An 18894-nucleotide genomic window follows, 5' to 3' on the forward strand; every position below is an offset into this window, starting at 1 on the left:
GTCAACACCCGCAGAGGCCAGCAAAAAACCATAGCATCTGACCCCTTAAGGATAATCCAGAGCTGAGTCTAAACCTTCCAACTCTTCCCTTCAAAGAATCAAGCTGACTTCCAAGTTGAGGGAACTCGGTTGGTTCCTGCCCACAGGGACATTCTCAACCTTGCTGTGGGGAGTGTAGTGGGACAAGGTGAGTGGCAGAAAGTACTGGCCTGGGACCCAAACCCAGAGTGGGAAACTACTGGAATAGAAAGTTGCCCCTTCTTCTTCTTCTTCTTCTTCTTCTTCTTCTTCTTCTTCTTCTTCTTCTTCTTCTTCTTCTTCTTCTTCTTCTGCTTTTAATATTTTATTTATTTCACAGAGAGAGAGGGAGAACACACATAGGCAGAGGGAGAGGGAGAAGCAGGCTCACCCCTGAGCAAGGAGCCCGATGGATGTGGGACTCAATCCCCGGACCCTGGGATCATGACTTGAGCTGAAGGCAGGTCCTTAACCAATTGACCACCCAGGCACCCTGAAAGTTGCCCCTTTTTAATGTAGATCTGGAAGCTCCTGAAACTCCTGGTCTCTTTGTATTAATTCAAGTGTGGTTTTACTTTATAAATTGTGGTTGCTTTCTCTGGTCTTGTTTTAAGCTCAGGCCCTGATGCCCTGGGGCTAGAGGCTGGATTGCGGGAGATTCCATAAAGGGCATAGGAATGGTGTGCGGAGGGGGCGCAGGGCAGGCAAATCTGAGTTCTCAGAGAGTGCAATGATTCCAAATCCCAGCATCAGGCAGTATAACCTACACAGAGCCAGGGACATCTGAGGCTGGGTCAGAATTTAAGGAGGAAGAGAGAAGATCACAGAATCAACAAAATAATATTGTGAAATGCAGGGAGGTTGGCAAATGCAATGGGGCAGATTTTGTTCTGGGTATTAAAACTGCAGAGCTGATTATGAATAGGATGGCACTATTGGCTCAGGGGAAGGCCTGATTGGCCAGGCTGCCCTGGTGAGGTCTGACCTCACCAGTACCCAGCCTCCTCTAGGTAATTGGAGGGGCCAAAAAAAGGCACTTTCTTAAGGACAAAAATATCTCCCATCATAGGTCTGGTGCTGAAACAACTTTGTTCCTTTAATGGGATTGTTTCTGCCAAACTGGATCCAGTGTTCCTGCTAAAATGCAAATATATATTTGGAGCAGTGGCAGGGGGTGTGGGAAGGTAGTAAGTCTTAGCAACTATCAGCACTTTAGCAGCACTTTGTTTAGGGACAAAGAAAAATTTCCTAAGAGGACAAGGTACATAATTGGATGATGAGGGTTTTTGTTGTTAGTGGTGGTGGTAATTGGTTGTTTTGATTGGGGGAGGTGGTGCAGGGGAGGGGACAGGTTGAAGGAGGGCTCAGAGCCAAAGCTGTGCTGAGAAAGGCAAGAGGCAATCGGAAGTATCATAGTCCTTGCTCTAGAAAGATACATAATCCAGGCACTAGGATTGAGACAAGATAAACCGCTGACATCTAGCTTCTCAAAGTAGTCATTGGAAATGGCAGGAAGAGCCAGGATATATTAGAGAGTATAGTCACACAGAAAGGGCTCACGGAGGTGGGGGATCCATTCACCTCCCCACTGGGCAGAAAGCACTTGCTAAAGGGAAGAGTTGTATGCAGAAGTTTGAAATCGGCAAGAAAAATGTCTTGGGCCTGACTCTATTGCTAAGGAGGACCTCCTACCCCAGCTGCCAAGCCCTACACAGGCCACATCTCCAGGGAAATGCCAGGGGTCCACTTCCATTCCAAGAACCAATCTGATAGCTACTTGTGCTTCATCCCACAGGCTGCAGGGTGTCCTGATCTATCAAGAGGTCAGCACTCTGTGAATGGTCAAGCTCTCCCCCTTCATCTAACCAACTAACCACTGCCAACTAACTACCACTTTGGAAGAGGACCTTGGAGTCTCTGGGGAGTCAGTCGTGCCCAGCTTTATGTCCCACTGCTGTGGCCCTTGGCACCGTGGGCAAAGGCTCTCTCCTGCACACCCCCGAAAAGTGCCTGGCCTTATTACCACGTTCCAACTTGCTTATAAATGAGACCATTCAGGCTTTACAATTCCCCAAGCCATAAAACCTCAGAGCTTTAAAGGCCCCAGAAAATATCAAGGCCAATGCCCCCAGGAAGTCTCCATGCCACCATCTTACAAAAGAAGAAACAGAAGCACAGAGAGAACAAGGAGTGTGTCCAAGTCACACAGTTACTTAGTGGCAGATGCGGAGTAGAACTCACTCAATGTGCCTTCCTCTAGAATCTAGCCTCTGCCCCTTATTATTGCTGGCAGAAGATAGAAAGATAACATTTATGGCCCTAGGAAAGTGTCGCTCTTGGATTGCATTCTGATTTTTTCCTCTCAAGACTCATTGAAAGCCATATAAAAAATTTCCCCACTGGACTTTAGTTTTTTTTTTTTTTTTTTTAAAAGAAGAAGTCTGAAGGAAAAATAGCAAATCTGGTATCCTAATGAGATAATGAATGCACAAGTACTTTGAAAGAGGTACAGCACTTCAGTGCTTTTCAAATATAAGGTATTATTATGCTCTTGAAAGAAATGCATAGGGGCCTCACTGGTGTGGGGGTGGGGCCTGCTAGAGATGGTGAATCACACACTGTGGGAAGGAGTTTTCTCCAGAAAGCTGACTCATTTCTTGGTTGTACTAAGCTGAGGGAGCCAAACTTCCTGGGGTTATTTCCTACCTCGGTAAGGAGCTGGCGATGGGTTTTTTCTGGGTTCTGGGTGGGGTTCTTTCTAGCACTGCAGAAAGAGCTGCCTTCAGTGTAGGGGTGGCTCCTCTGTCTCAGGACGGCCCAGGCCAACTGTGGTGACTGCAGTTAACTGTGGTTAGCTGTCAGCATGACCAGCCTTTGGGATCCACCTTTAAAAGAGCCCTCCTGTGCTTCCCTTTACTGGTCCTGCAGACAAGGGGCCATCAGGCAATTACCAGAGGTGAAGAAGTCTAAAGAAAACGAAGTCTAAAAACAAGCATCCTAGATCTGGCTACAGCATGGTGACCTCGCATAAGGGATGAATTCCTAAGAAAAGGTGAACCTTGTTAGTGATCACAACACACAATCAGGTGTGATGGCATGCCAGTCAGTACTCCTCTGGATCCGTCTGGCTGCTATAACAAAATACCAGAGGCTGGGTAGCTTATAAACAACAGATACTTATTTCTGTTGGAAGTCCAAGATCAAGGCACCCAGCAGATTCGACGTCTGGTGAGGATCTGATTCCTGGTTCCTAGATGGCTGTCTTCTTGCTGTGTTACCATATGGCTGAAGAGAGGAGCTAGTTCTCTGGGGTCTCTTTTGTGGGGTTCTGCTCTCATGACCTAATCACTTCCCAAAGGCCCCACCTCCTAATACCATCACATTGGACATTAGGTTTCCCCATATGAGTTGGGAGGGGGACTCAAATATTCAGACTATAGCAATACTTTTATGTTGCAAGATGACTGAAAAATCCATTTTAATCTGAATTAAGCAAAATAAATGAATTTATTGATTCACCTCACTGAACAGCATAAGGACAGGGCTGATTTCAGGCACTATTGGATCTTGGGGCTCAAACAATGTCATCAGGACTTAGTCTCACCCGATCACTCAGCTCTGCCTCCCTTCAGTGTTACCTTCAATCTGGGTGGTGGCTCTCTGTGGCAGCAGGTCACTTGTAATGCTGGGGGTCCCAGCCAAAGAGAGAGGGAATCTCTATCCCTCACGTTCCTCTCTGCTGCCAAATTCCAGGATTCATTCTGATTGGACCAAGTTGGAGCAAATATCTATCCCCAGGTTCTGATTGGCTAGAACAGAGACAGCCGCTCCAAGCTTTCGCACAAGAATGAACCTCTCCCTTATATATTCAGACTGAGAGAGAAGGTAGGGTTTCCCAAAGGAAATCTAGAATGCTGGTAGCAGTAGAGGGGGATGGATGCTGGGCTTGGAAAAATAATGGGTGGGGAGTCAGTTCTACTCATTTAGGTGTTTGAAACAGTTTCTCCCCTGCAATCAGAGTGACTGAATTTCAGGTTCATGAGATGCTGTCTGAACTCTATCATCTTTGATTTCTGGGTGGCTTGAATGGAGGGCATAGAAACTAAATGTTTTCATAAATGTATAATATCTACAGCATGAAGTGTAGATATTGGGGGGGGTATCCCTCCCAAGGATATTTACATTTTAGTAAGCAATTAAATGCCTTAATCTAAAATGAGATTAAATTAGGATTAGATTAGAGAAAAGATTCAGGTAAACTGGTAAGGGTGAGAAGTAGGGGAAGAGAAGCTTAATGGAGCCCCTGGAATGACAAAAGAAATGTACAGTGCTCTATCCCTATATGGGTGTAAGACTGCTCCTGGTAGGAAATGTTCCCAACCCTCTTGTTTGCATTGCAGTCCATAGTCCCAGTCCAAATTCCACAGAATCATGCTCCTTCTGAGGTCACCGCTGGATTGATAAGTCACCTCCCTGAACAGACTTCTTCTACAATGGCCAGTTTCCTCCAGATGTGCTGATGAGATACCCCTGATCTACATCTTCTACTCTACAGCTGCAGTTTTGACCTCTTACATATGAGCCAGTTCCAGACATCCTTTTTTTTTTAATTTTTAAAAAGACTTTATTTGAGATAGAGAGAGAGCAAGAGAGAACGCAAGCGGGGGAGAGGCAGAAGGAGAGAGAGAAACAGGCTCTCTCCACCCAGCAGGGAGCCCGATGCAGGCCCCCAAGATCATGACCTGAGCCGAAAGCAGACGCTTAACCGACTGAGCCACCCAGGCGGCCCTCCAGTCCCAGACATCCTATACATAGAACATCTCCAAGGCACCCAGGGCTCCAGATCCCAAACCTTGTTTGTTTCCCACTCACACAACCTGAACTCTTCTCCCTGTCTTCTGAACCCCTCCACAATCAGCCCCAAACTTCTTCCTTACTCCTCCTCAATACAATCTGTTCCAGGTTTCAAGATCCCGCTATTTCTCTGGCTCTTCCTCCCTGAAAAAGGCACACACAATCTCACCTCTTCCCCTTTGCCCATGATGCTCTTCCCCGATGCCTTACTGAGTTCTGCATGTTGTTACCTCCATCCACTGTGATCTAGAAGGATGATAATGCCAGTGGAAGTTGAGTATGATCAGAATTTTTCACTGGATTCTGACAGACCTTCAGTGAGTGCAAAAGAACCTGAAGCTTCTCCACTTGTTTGCTGGTTGGTAATCTTCCTGCTGAAAACAAAACAAAACAAAAACCAAAAAAACCTGCCAAAATCTTCTAGGGCCTTTTGCCAACTTACATGTCCACCAGGATCATCTTTTTACCATTCCTATAGTATGTTGGATTTTTTAGATTCCCCTGTAACATGTTTCTGTCCTGTTAGCCTTACCTCTCGCTAGTCTCACCCCCATTAACATGCTCCTAATGACTGAATCATTTGTCACTGGCTGCTCATTGGCTGTATCACTCTAGCAGCACAAAATCTCTCTCTCTTTCTTTCCCCATGCCCTCCCTTCTTAACAGGGTTTAGTTCCAGCCCTGAGACTATAATCTTACATGCCTACTAGGGCCAGGGACGTAATGCAATATTTGAAGCTGACTGAATATATATAATGAGGGGTGGGTGGAGACTGTGGTTAATTGGAGAAGATAAGGCAAAGCTAAAGACATTCGATTTCAAAATTTTTAACACTGGGACAAAGGAAATTCACCTATTGTTCAAAGAGAACAGTATGCGAACCATTGTTTGGGCTTGTCCTGAAGTTTTTCTGTTTTGCAGGACTCTTCCTGGGCAGTACATTTCCTCCTCACCTGGTGGAGTTTTAATGTATTGCTTAAATCTCTCGCAGAAAATGGTAGCAATTAGAAATGGAGACTCAAGGGACACCTGGGTGGCTCAGTCGGTTAAGTGTCTGCCTTCGGCTCAGGAGGGAGTCTGCTTGCTCAGCAGGGAGTCTGCTTCTCCCTCCTTGCTCAGCAGGAAGTCTGCTTCTCCCTCTGCCTGCTGGTTCCCCTGCTTGCGCTCTCTCTCTCTCTCTCTGACAAACAAATAAATAAAATCTTAAAAAAAAAAGAAAAGAAAAGAAATGGAGACTCGGGAGGGGGGTTATGCCAATATTAAAATAGCATTTCTTTACCATTTTTCATTATCGATGTACCCTGTAATCATAAGGGGGCTATATGGAGTCTTCAGTGCAACCTAGAAATATTACACTTTTAACACAGCTTCCTTTCCCTTCTTCAGAATCCGATTTTGGATCCTTCATGGACTCAGTCAGTTCCAAGTCATTACTCTTTCTTGTAAGAGGCAGTAAGGTTGAGTGGTTATGAGCACAGATCTAAAACTAGTCTAACTGGGTTGAAACCTGGACTCTACAGCTTCCTGGCTGTGTCCGTCTATATAGCCTTGGGCAAGTTAGCCCTGCCTCACTTTCCTCATTTGCCAAGTACAGAAAATAAATAGTACCTACCTCATGTCATCATAGAAAGGATGAAATGAATTCACACATATAAAGTGTAGGGTGTCTGAAAAGTCAAGGAACATAAAATAAACTTGTTTTTAAACAGTGTGCTAGTTACATTTTCACAGGATATTGTATCTTTTTTTCAACCCTTGGACAACCCTCAATTTAAAGCAATGAATCCAGGGGGGCCTGGCTGGCTCAATCCGTAGGACATGCGACTCTTGATCTCAGGGTTGTGAGTTCAAGCCCCACATTGGGCATGGAGCCTACTTTAAAAAAATAGTAATAATAAAATAAAGAAGTGAGTCCAATTATAATCATTAAAAAGTACAATAAATACATTAAAGAGTGTCTAATAAGTCTGGAAGTGAAGGAAAATTATATATAATTATATGATATATTTATAATATATATAATAAACTTTTTTCCTCATTAACAAATGTATCCATTGCTTCAGATTTAGAGGTAGTTCACTGAAAATACATTTTGGGATTAAAAAAACAACATATTATTTGAAAAGCTAAAAAATATGATTTAAAAATAATTTTATCCTATGTTTCCTAACTTTTCAGACACCCTCTACTTAGAACAGTGACTGGCACTTAGCAAGCACCATTACAAATATTATTTTCCTCTGACTGGTTAGGTCCCATTGCCTTTACAGGGAGGGTCCCCTCCTCAGCCTGAACTACTGTCTGGTCCAACATCTCCACTTTGGAAACCCTTAAAGTAGCCTGTCTCCAAAGAGCTTGGTCTGCCTACACTATTCCTTGCTCTTCCTGGAGAGTGAAGTGATATATGTGGAAAGAATATTATAGACACGGCCAAAAAGAGTAAGTGAGCAAGGAATACTGAAAACCACTGATTTTATAAGTAACCAGGAAGGGCTTCATTGTAGCAGATGCATAGAGACTTTAAATTAATGCTGACCACTTTTTTCCCCCAATAATTCACTGTAATTAATTTTTCCACAGGTAATACGTTCATGTGGTTCATGGTCAAAGAATGCAAAAGGATATACAGTGAAAACTTCCTCTTCTACTCCTGCTTTCCAGCCACCTAATTTCTTCCTGAGGGAAAGGAGGTTTGACCTGTTGCTTGTGTTTCCTTCCAGAAATAGTCTATGTACATCTGGACCCACTGTCCTTCTTTCCAAATCCTTGGGGACAAGTAGGTTTCGGAATTCAGAACTTTTCAGATTTTAGGCTGTAATAAGGTATGGAAAGCATGCATTCTGTAGCCCCCAGGCTCTGTTTAGGATGGCGAGTCATGCTGGTTTGCCCCAGCCTAGCTCAGTTTTATCACTGTAAGTCCTATGTCCTGAAAGTCCCCTCAGGGCCAGGCAAACAAGGTCATCTGACTACTTTTTTTTAAAAGATTTTTTATTTATTTATTTGAGAGAGAGAATGAGATAGAAAGAGGGAGAGCATGAGACGGGGGAGGGTCAGAGGGAGAAGCAGACTCCCCGCTGAGCAGGGAGCCCGATGCAGGACTCGATCCCGGGGACTCCGTGATCATGACCTGAGCCGAAGGCAACCGCCCAACCGACTGAGCCACCCAGGCGTGGCATTCTGACTACTTTTTAATTTCAGCTTTTATGAATGAAGGCTGCTTTGCCTTTGCTACTTCTTAACATCAATTCAAGATTGTTTTTTTTTTAAATTTTATTTATTTATTTGAGAGAGAGAGAGAGAGAGAGAGAGAGCACATGAGCAGGGGGGAGGGGCAGAGGGAGAAGGAGACTCCCCACTGGGCAGAGAGCCTGACGCTGGAGCCAAAGGCAGACGCTTCAACGACTGAGCCACCCAGGCACCCACAATTCAAGATTGTTTCAATGTCACCTCATTCTTCCTTTTCCTTTGGTTTTCAGACTCAACTTCTCTTTCAAACCACTAGGCAAACTATATTTGTAAATAATTTGTATACTTGTAATTTCAAACCACTAGGCAAGTTTAAGCAATTTTAGCACTCACTAAGAATTAACCTCAAAACAGCTTCAAAGTAAAATGAGCAGAATTATCAGGACAGTTCAAAAGGCAATTACAGAATTCTTTCTCTTTTTCTTTTAAAAATTCCAGATATTCTCCATGGTGCTCTCTAGGTCTCTGGAAAACATTAATCATCAGACTTAATTTTGTGAAAAATATGTGTTTGTGTATGTGTATGCCTGTGCTCAGAGAAATCTCTGGAAGCCAGGGGGCTTACTGACGGATTTTTCTTTTTTTTTTTAATTGTTTGTGTTTTTTATGAATATGTTATGATTATATAGCAGTTTAAAGTATTTTTTCTTTCTTTAATTTTTAAATTTATTTTTATTTGCATTTTCTTTTTAAAGAGGTGCTGGCATGTTGTTCCCAGAATTATCTTGATTCTTTTCAAATTTATTTTCTATCTCCATTAATCAAGCAGAGTCCAATTTCTTTTTTGAATCTAAACAATTTAGCTAAGCTTGCAGCAAGATTGTGTGCTCTTCAGTTTATGCCTAAGGCTAGATCTTATTTGTAACTGGCACAATGCCTGACATATAATGGGTGCCCAGAGCATGTTTGCTATCCTGGGTTTGACACTCCTATCAGCATGATTTCATTCTGGATGCAAAGATTCAAATTCTTTTCATAGATTAAATGGTTTAAACCTATTATCACAGGTTTTCATCCGTGGTTAGTGCCCACAGAAAGTACCACAGAGAACAGTACCCTATTACAAATGTATCAGCCTGGGTGCCTGGGTGGCTCAGTTGGTTAAGCGACTGCCTTCGGCTCAGGTCATGAACCTGGAGTCCTGGGATCGAGCCCCACATGGGGCTCCCGGCTCAGCAGGAAGCCTGCTTCTCCCTCTGACCCTCTCCCTTCTCATGCTGTTTCTCTCTTGCTCGCCCTCTAATAAATAAATAAAATATTTAAAATATATATATATATATATATCACCCTGAAAAGGTAAGCCACAGCTTTCCTTTAATCAAGGGGACATAAAATGGTCAAAAGACTAATAATGGTCAAAATTGCCAGTGGTAATCTCTACCCTAGCAATTGCTATCACAAATATGTGGATTTCATAATAGAATGAATGTAGACTATGAAACCCAATTTATATCCAACCTCTCTTTCGAAAAGAGACAAATTGCATCTGTTTTTATGTAATGAAATCACATCTTTAAAGAACTGATCATACTTGAAATGCAAAATGCAATTATACTTCCATACTTTTATTTATTGTTTCCATGTCATTCCATTAAGAATTGGCAACAGACTCCCCTCGCCTACAGAAGTAATAGCCTTCCTCTTGCAAGAGAGTGCAGGTCCTCCTAAGGACTCATCCCTACTGCTTCTCATTGTTCCTAGACCCATATGATTTAAGTTCTAGCACACCCCACAGGATGGGGTACATAGGATAACCCATGAAGAGGTAACATGCATACTGAAGAATTGCATTATTTTACCAATTTTTTAAAAAGATCTTATTTATTTATTTGTGTGTGTGTGTGAGAGAGAGAGCCAGTGTGCACACAAACAGGGACTCAATCCCCAGACCCTGGGATCATGACCTGAGCTGAAGGCAGACACCTAACCGATGAACCACCCAGGTGTCCCGTTATTTTACCAATTTATATCAGCCAACCACTTTCCAGAATGGAACAAATTCACAGACCCAGAGCCCCTTGCAAGAAGGAGAATGCAGTTCTTCTTGAAGAAGGAACCTACTACACATAAACATGCACACTGTAAATCTTCCTCCTAGCCTTCTCTAATAGGAACTGCAGCCACTTCCCTGGAAACATTAGGGAAGGAGAAATAAATATTTTAGGGAAAATTAGACACTGGCTCTGAACTAACTCCTGAACACCCAAAATGCCACTGCGGTCCACTAGTCAGAAGAGGAGTCTATGGCTGTCAGGTGATCAGTGGAGTTCTGCCTCGGGTTTATCTCAACAGTGCGCCCAGTGGGTTCCCACAACCACCCTCTGGGTAATTTCCTAGTTCTGTAATGTATAATTGGCACAGACATGCTCGGCGACTGGCAGAATCCCCACATCGGTTTCTTAATACATGGAGTGAGGGCTATTATGGTAGGAAAAGCCAAGTGGAAGCTTTAGAGCTGCCTCTGCCTATCAATACAGTAAACTAAAAGCAACACGATATTCTTGAGATTGGTGCCACTATCAAAGACGTGAGCAGCATAGTGGTCATGGTTCCTAATACATCCCCATTCAACTTGCTTATTTGGCCTGTGATGACCGACAAGTGCATCTTAGAGAATGAAAGCAGTTCAATGTCAACTTAATCAAGTGGTGACTTTCATTGTAGCTGCTGCTCCAGCTGTGGTTTCTTTGCGGGAGCAAATCAACCTATCTCCTGGCAACCTGGTAGACAGCTATTGACCTGGTGAATGCTTTTTTCCTCCTTACCTGTTAGTAAAAGCCATCAGAAGCATGTGCTGCCAGCCAGCAGGACAGTTTACACCTCCACTGTCCTACCTCAGGGCTATATCAATTATCCAGCGCTATGCCATGATCTAATCTGCGGGGACCCCGATCACCTTTTCACTCCACAGAGCATCATGCCAGTCCATTACATTGATGATATGACTTTGATTTGACTCAGTGAATAGGAAGCAGGAACTAGGTAGACACATGGGTAATACTCATGTTGCCAGAGGGAAGCAAATAAATCCCACAAAAATTCAGGAGGCTCCACCTCAGGAAAATTTCTAGGAGCATTTGAGATAAGCCTTTCAAAAAAAAAATAATAACAGAGTGTTCCACCTGGCCCCTCCTACCTGTAAGAAGGAGACACAGTGGACCTCTTTAGATTTTGGAGGTGACATAGGCCTTATTTGGGAGTGCTGCTCTTATTTATTGAAGGACCTGAAAAGCTGCCAGTTTTGAGTGCAGCTCAGGACAAGAGAAGGATCACAATAGGTCCAGGTTGCCATGTAGCTGCTCTGCTGCTTTGCATAAGACCTAGCAAATGCAATGATGTTTGAAGAGTCCACGGCAGATAGAACAAGCTGCATAAAGCCTTTGGCAGATCCCTATGGAGAATCAAAGCACAGACCCTTAGGACTTTGGAGCAAAGCTGTGCTATTCTCTGCAGGTAAGTACTTGCCATTGGAGAAAGAACTCTGCTCTGCTTCTGGACCTTAGTACATAGTGAATGTTTGCTTGGTCATGACTACCTGATCCTATCCTGAGCCATCCATCCACCAAGCCGTAAAGTTGGGCATGCATGGCAGTAGTCCATCAGCCAGTGGAAGCAGTGTATACACGATTGGGAGACTGGGCTCAAGTAGGTCCTGAAGATACAGGAGATTTGCATGACTAAGTAGCACAGGTGCCCATGCCCATATTCCTGCCACACTGCTTCCTGCTTCTCCACCTGCATCTCTGGCTTCATGGAGAGCTCCCCATGACCAGCTGACTATGGAAGAAAGAATTTAGGGTTTGTTTACAAATGGTCCTGTATGGTAGGCTGGCTCTACTCAAAAGAGGGTAGCTGCAGTACTATGGCCCCACTCCGAGGTGGCCCTGAGGGTAGTGTGGAGGAAACTCCCCCCTGTGGGCAGAACTCAAGCAGGGGACCTTGTGGTTCATTGTGCCTGAAAAGAGAGGTGGCAAGAAGCACATATATAAACTGACTCATGAATAGAGACTGATGATATGATTGGATGGTCAGAGACACAGAAGTAACATGATTGGAAAATTGGTGACAAGAAGGTCTGGGGAAATGGTATGTGGTTAGAGGTATATGAATGGTCACAAAATGTGAAAAGATACTTGTGATCCATGTGAATGCTTACAAAGAGCAACCTCAGTAGAGGAGGATGTTAATAATCAATTGGACAAGAAGACCTGTCCTGTGGACAGGTTGACCTCTTTCTCCAGCCACCCCTGTTCTTGCCCAATGAGCTCATGAGCAAAGCAGCCATAGCCCATGAATCAGTAGACAAGGGAAAGGATTACTGTACTGGCTGGGGTGATCGATTCTGACTACTAAGGGGAAATTGAGAAGTTACTACACAATGGAGGTAAGGAGGCGTATGTCTGGAATGCAGGTGGTCTGAGACACATAGAATCACATATTACTATGTGATTAAAGTCAGTGAAGAACTACCATAACCCATATAGATGGGACTGTTAAAGGACCAGATCCTTCAGGAATGAAGGTTTGGGTCTCCCCACAAGATCACAGCCACTTTTTTCCCGCAAGGAAGTAGTACATGTATAGTGGCTACTTTTCTAGACCTTTTGCAGCTAAGGTGGCAAAATCTGTGTGCCTAGTTCAATATGTACTAAGGTCCCATGAGATATTAGCAGAAGTTGCTGGTAGAGCATCTGTGAACATTTGTGAAAGTGACAGATGTGTCTGGCTTGCACCTTTTCCTGCTCCCTCCCCTTGTCTGGAGTGTGGACACGATTACTTGGATGTGCAGCAGCCATCCAACCATGAAAATTAAGGTTGCACCATAATACAAAGGTAGCAGAAGAATAGAACGAGATTGGCTCCTTGGGGACATTACTGAATCTCTGAATGCAAAAGACCAGCCCTGGACAGTCCAGCTCCTGACTTCTTGTTGCCTGAGATAAAAACCAAACCAAACCAACCAGCCAACAAAAACTTACTTGTTTAAACTACTGTTGGTTGTGTTTTCAAATTACTTGCAGCTGATCTAACAGACTTCATGAAATGTTTTTTAAAAATTATTTTAAACTAGAACTCATTTTTTAATTGTACAAGTTATATTCTAACCTAACAAAAGATGGGGTCCTTTAGAGAAGTTTCTCAAAGTATGGCCTGTAGACGATCTGCATCAGAACTACACAGGCTGCTTGTTTAAGAAGATAAATTTCCCATGTGCTTATTTGCCTAACCTGCCCTCCCAGCTAAGAATCAGAATTAATGGGGCTTCACTATGTACTAAGGTCCATTAATGGGAATCTTATGTATCTAGCGCTATGCTGGATAAATCTGCCTTTCTCACAAACTCCCCCAGTGATCCCTGTGTTCAGAAAATATAGAGAACCAACCCCCAAATATAATCCAAACAAGTTTGAGTTTTTTTCTGGGCAGCAAGGTAAATGTACAGTCGTTGTTTTTTCCCAGTTGTGCACCAATACTCACACCTACCAACCTTAATTTGAATATAATCAAGGAGGGTCCAACCTCCTTCTGGAAGGGGAATAAAGTGTCAAGCTTCAAAAAGAACACACAGGGGTGCCTGGGTGGCTCAGTCGTTAAGGGTCTGCCTTTGGCTCAGGTCATGATCCCGGGGTCCTGGGATGGAGCCCTATGTCAGGCTCCCTGCTCGGCGGGAAGCCTGCTTCTCCCTCTCCCACTCCCCCTGCTTGTGTTCCCTCTCTCGCTGTGTCTCTCTCTGTCAAATAAATAAATAAATAAAATCTTAAAAAAAAAACCCACACTATTTCCTATGCGGTTTTGAGCAAATATTCTTTCTATATTAAGTTTAACTAAATTTGCTAACGCTGCCAATCATATTTCCAGGTTGTATATGCAGTCATAGTCAGTATCATATTTCAATTGTCTAACAAATTTGAAATGAATACAGTCCAATATAATTCTGATTTAACATTCCCTTCATTTAGGCTTTATTGAGTTATCGATTCTTTTTAGGCTCAGAATGATCTTAGCCAATTTTGTCTTTCTCATTGTATGTAAGTTCTTCTTACATGAAAAAACATAGGTAGACGCAATTCAAAAAACCCCAAATCTTGAATTCAAGTATGATCAGCAGCCATTTATTAAGTAATAAATAATACTTAATACTTAATAAATAATAAATAAATACTTAATAAATAAATAAAGATCATTGACCAATTTTATACCCCTGAACCATTCCTGACCCTATCTTTTGGAATCTCATTTCTCAGAGCATCCCAAAGCACATTCTCCTCACTGGTCATTATGCTAACCTCAACTCATTCCTGACTCCTCCTCTTTGCTTAGGCTGCTTCCTTATCTAGTTTAGCTGAGTCCCACCTCCTCCACGAAGCTTTCTTCAGTTGCCCCAATCTAGTCAACTGGCTCTCCTCTCTAAATTCTTACTCTACTCACTGTCGTTACCAGCCAATTTTCCAAACCTTCCCAAAGGATATTTTAGCATGTTAGTCTTCAACTAAAAATCCTTCAGTGGCACCATGTTTTCCACAACAAATACGTTCTGAGCATCCTGTAAGTATGCTCTGCTAGGTGTCAGGGATATACAGGTGGTTAAAACACAGCCACTGTCCCACAGAGATTATGGACTGACGGGTTATTCACTGGAATTCCCAGATGGTCTGCACAGTGGACTAGAAACAACTTTAAGGCCCTCCATGATCTGTCTCCAATTTATTTTGCTAATTCTATCCCCCATTATTTCTTTTCCTTTGATCCAAATTAACTGGGTTACTTGCTGTTCCCCAAACACATCTGCTACCTTTTTTTTTTTCGTATTCTTACTTTGATCTCTGTTCCTGAAATGACCTCCTCACTTCTCTCTCCATGTCAATTCTGACATATACTTAAGGTCCTAGATTTCAAATGCCACCTTCTTTGTGAAATGTTGTGATTAAGTCAGGTTTCTTAAAAAGAAGTAACCCCACATAACACCAAATCAGCCAGCAAGGGCTGGTTCTTGATTAAATCCTGGTTTGAACAAACCAGCTCTAAGAAATATTTGGGAGTAAATTAGAGAAATTTGAGTATGAACTGGGCACAAAATGATATTAGGGCATTGTTAAATTATCAGAAATTATAATGTTATTGTAGTTATGTTTAAAAAAATCATTATTTTTAGATATGAAAACTGAATTAATTAGGATGGAATGTTATGATGACTGAGGCTTAAAAATGGATGAAGGAAACACGGCAAAGTATGAAAGTTTGGTGTTGAGAATATAAGTGTTTTGGGATTATTCTTTCCATTTTTCTGTATATTTGAAAACATTTCTAGTCAAAAGTGAAAACAAGAACCCCAAACATTTTTTTCCTGTAAGAGTAAAACATGTTCACCAAAGAAAGCAACACCAATAAAAAGCAACCATTATTCTACCGCACCAAGATAATTATCATTTATATTATAATCCATTTCCTTCTATACAGTTACAAATATGTTTCTTTTTACTTTATAAAACTGTGATTACTCTGGACATATAGTTTTATATTGATCTCAGATTTTATTTTTTTTTAATTTTTAAAAAAGATTTATTTATTTTATTTTAGAGAGAGAGCACGAATGCGAGGGGCAGAGGGAGCGGGAGAGAGAATCTCAAGTAGATTCCACACTGAGCACAGAGCCCAAAGCGGGCTCCATCTCACCATGCTGAGATCAGGTCCTAAGCCAAGAGTCAGTCACTTAACTGACTGTGCCACCCAGGAGCCCCGATCTCAGATTTTTTTTTTATTTTTTTTTGTTTATAAGATTTTATTTATTTATTTGAGAGAGAGAGAATGAGAGATAGAGAGCACGAGAGGGAAGAGGGTCAGAGGGAGAAGCAGACTCCCCGCCGAGCAGGGAGCCCAATGCGGGACCCCAGGATCATGACCCGAGCTGAAGGCAGTCACCCAACCAACTGAGCCACCCAGGCGCCCCCGATCTCAGATTTTAAAAGAACACGTGCAACAGGTAGAAAGAAGGGCACATAAATAAGAGAACGATGCATTTTATAGGTATGTTACATATCAATAAAAAATTAAAATAATAAGAAAAAAATTTAAAGCACTAAATAGACTTGCCTCCCAATTCTCTTAGACTCACATACCAGCAGTGAATTCTTTTACAATCCTAGATCCCACAGATGGGCTTTTCAACTGTATATTTCAAATCATCACTGAATCACTTACTTGCCTTTTGGCAGTTTCCAGCATTTGCAGTTCTCATGATGGGCTCTCTAGGCTACCACATGTTTTTTTAAGGAAATCACCAGCCTGGTTAACTGGGACCACCACAAAGTCATCAGCCACCCCAGCTGGGCTTTCTCGGCCACTGAATCGCCTTCCTTCCAGCCTCCTGCCCTGCTCCACTTCAAGCTCCTCCTTCCCAAAGCTCCTGATCTGCATCTTCTCTCCTCCTTGGCACCCTTCCTTTACACACCCTCTTGACAACGGTAGATCCAGTCACGTGACTGGTTTTTTTTTTTTTTGCTTTACAGAAATATTGTTCAGATATTTTAATTCTGTTCATAATCACATAAATAACATAAAATACAATTTTAAAGTTAGAAACTGCCACACATCCTATGATATCAGTGCAAATAATTTTACATTTTCTTTGGTTTGTCTCTGTTGATATTTACACATATGTCATACTGTGAGTAAGCTGTTTAGGATTTTTCACTTACACTGTTAAAATGTTACATATTATTACATAATCTTTGTGATTTCAATTTAAGTGGCCACATCATATGGTCCAAGTGATTAAAATGCCTTCCAAGGACCTGAAATAAGTCAGAGCCCTTTCCTGATTATCAGATACTTTATATACTTTATTCTACAATCTGCTTTTCTGCACTTTCTGTATCATGGACCTTTTCTCAAGTCACTATATATACTTTCTACATTGCTTTAAAAGGCTGCATCGCATGTTATAATAGGGCTGTAATTTTTTTTTAATTTAATGCTTTGAAGAGTTAATATACCCCATGCTTCGAAAATCGGAAAAAATAAAATGGCACACAGTGTAAAGTCTCATTCTTCACATCTTGTCCTCATTCACTCCAGAACATAACCTCCTTCCTCAGTATCTTTTGTGTCTTTCCAGAGTTTATTTAGGTAGATGCAAGCTAATACAAATATCATTTCCTATTTGTGTCTTTCTTTATCAGAATGTCATACATTATATACACTGTTCCTCACTTTGCTTTCTTCACTTAGTAATTTATCTTGGAGATTGCTCTTGGTACATGGAGAGTTTCCTCATTCTTTGTTCTATAGCTGCATGCCTTCCCACTATACAGTCACCATCCGTGACTTCCATTCTGTCCACTCTTGATGGACATTGTGGTCATCCCATTGATTCCTAATGCCATCTCTACCCATTAACCCCAAAACTTTGTCCCATCCATTATCAACCTCAATCCATTTTTACTGGCTTGTTTTTCCTATACATGTCAGATCTCTTGCATGCTGAAAGAGAACTTTCCATTCATTCTAAGGTCCCTCAAAGCTCCTATAATCTTCAAATTTCTAGATTGAGGTGTCCACAGTCTTCATCCACAGCTTCCACTTCACCCCCCTTCCCTCCTTGACCCCTTGTGATCTGCCTACCTCTTCTTGTCTAAAACTGATCTAAAACTGATCTCTGAACTGCCATCTACTAGAAACATTCAGCACCTTGGTCTTTTTCTCAGTTCTCACCTCTCTAACATCTGAAGAAGGGTGTGCACCCTTGGTTACCCATTCACTCCTAACTTCTTGTAGAATGATTTCTGTTCAACCCACACTTTTTATACTAAAACGGATCTCCAAGCGGTCACCTGTTAATGCCCCATCCCCCAGCAACCTGGTCTCAGTCACTTTTTTGAACCCCACCCCTAGACCTCCTGTCAAACCTACCCACTCCCTCCATAGCTAGCCCTAAAGAGCCCATCTTCCCAACGGCTTCACTACTACCCTTTCCTATCAACTCTGTCCCTCACCTCTAAATCAGATCCGAAGTTCTGATTATCTAGACTATTATAATGGACTCCTAACAAACCTTCCTCTCGCAACCTCTTTCCCACTCTAAATGAAAACCGAATACCAAAACAAAACAAAACAACAGGGACGCCTGGGTGGCTCAGTCGGTTAAGCATCTGCCTTTGGCTCAGGTAATGATCCCAGGGTCCTGGGATCAAGTCCCGCATCAGGCTCCTTGCTCAGCATAAAGCCTGCTTCTCCCTCTGCCTGCCGCTCCCCCTGCTTGTGCTCAGTGAATAAAATCTTAAAAAAAAAAAAAAAGAGTCCTTATCTTTAAAAAAAAAAACAAAAACAAAACAGATCTTACATCATTCCTTTCTTCAAACCTTTATTTCTGGGGGTGCCAGGCTGGCTCAGTCGGTAGAGCATGTGACTCTTGATCTCAGGGTTGTAAGTTCAAGCTCCACTTTGGGTATAGAGATTACTTAAAAAATAAAATCTTTTAAAAAACCCAACCTTTTATTTCCAAACCAATGAAGCACTAACTCCCCAATCTGGCATTCAAGCCCTTCCATGATTTTAACTCAATTCAACATGTATTGGCATCAGTCAGTGTTATCTTCCACTGCTGTACTAAGCATACCCTATGCTCTAGCCAAACCAATCTGGTTATTTTTCACTAAACACAGTGTTTTTTTCCGCCTCCAGGCTGTGGTTCACCCTTTTGTCCACCTGGATTACCCTCCCTCTTCATCTCTTCTATTCTAAGTCTCTTCCTCCCTTAATTTCACTTGCTGTGGTAT

This window comes from Zalophus californianus, chromosome 12 (assembly GCF_009762305.2).
Source record: "Zalophus californianus isolate mZalCal1 chromosome 12, mZalCal1.pri.v2, whole genome shotgun sequence".
Classification (NCBI taxonomy): domain Eukaryota; kingdom Metazoa; phylum Chordata; class Mammalia; order Carnivora; family Otariidae; genus Zalophus; species Zalophus californianus.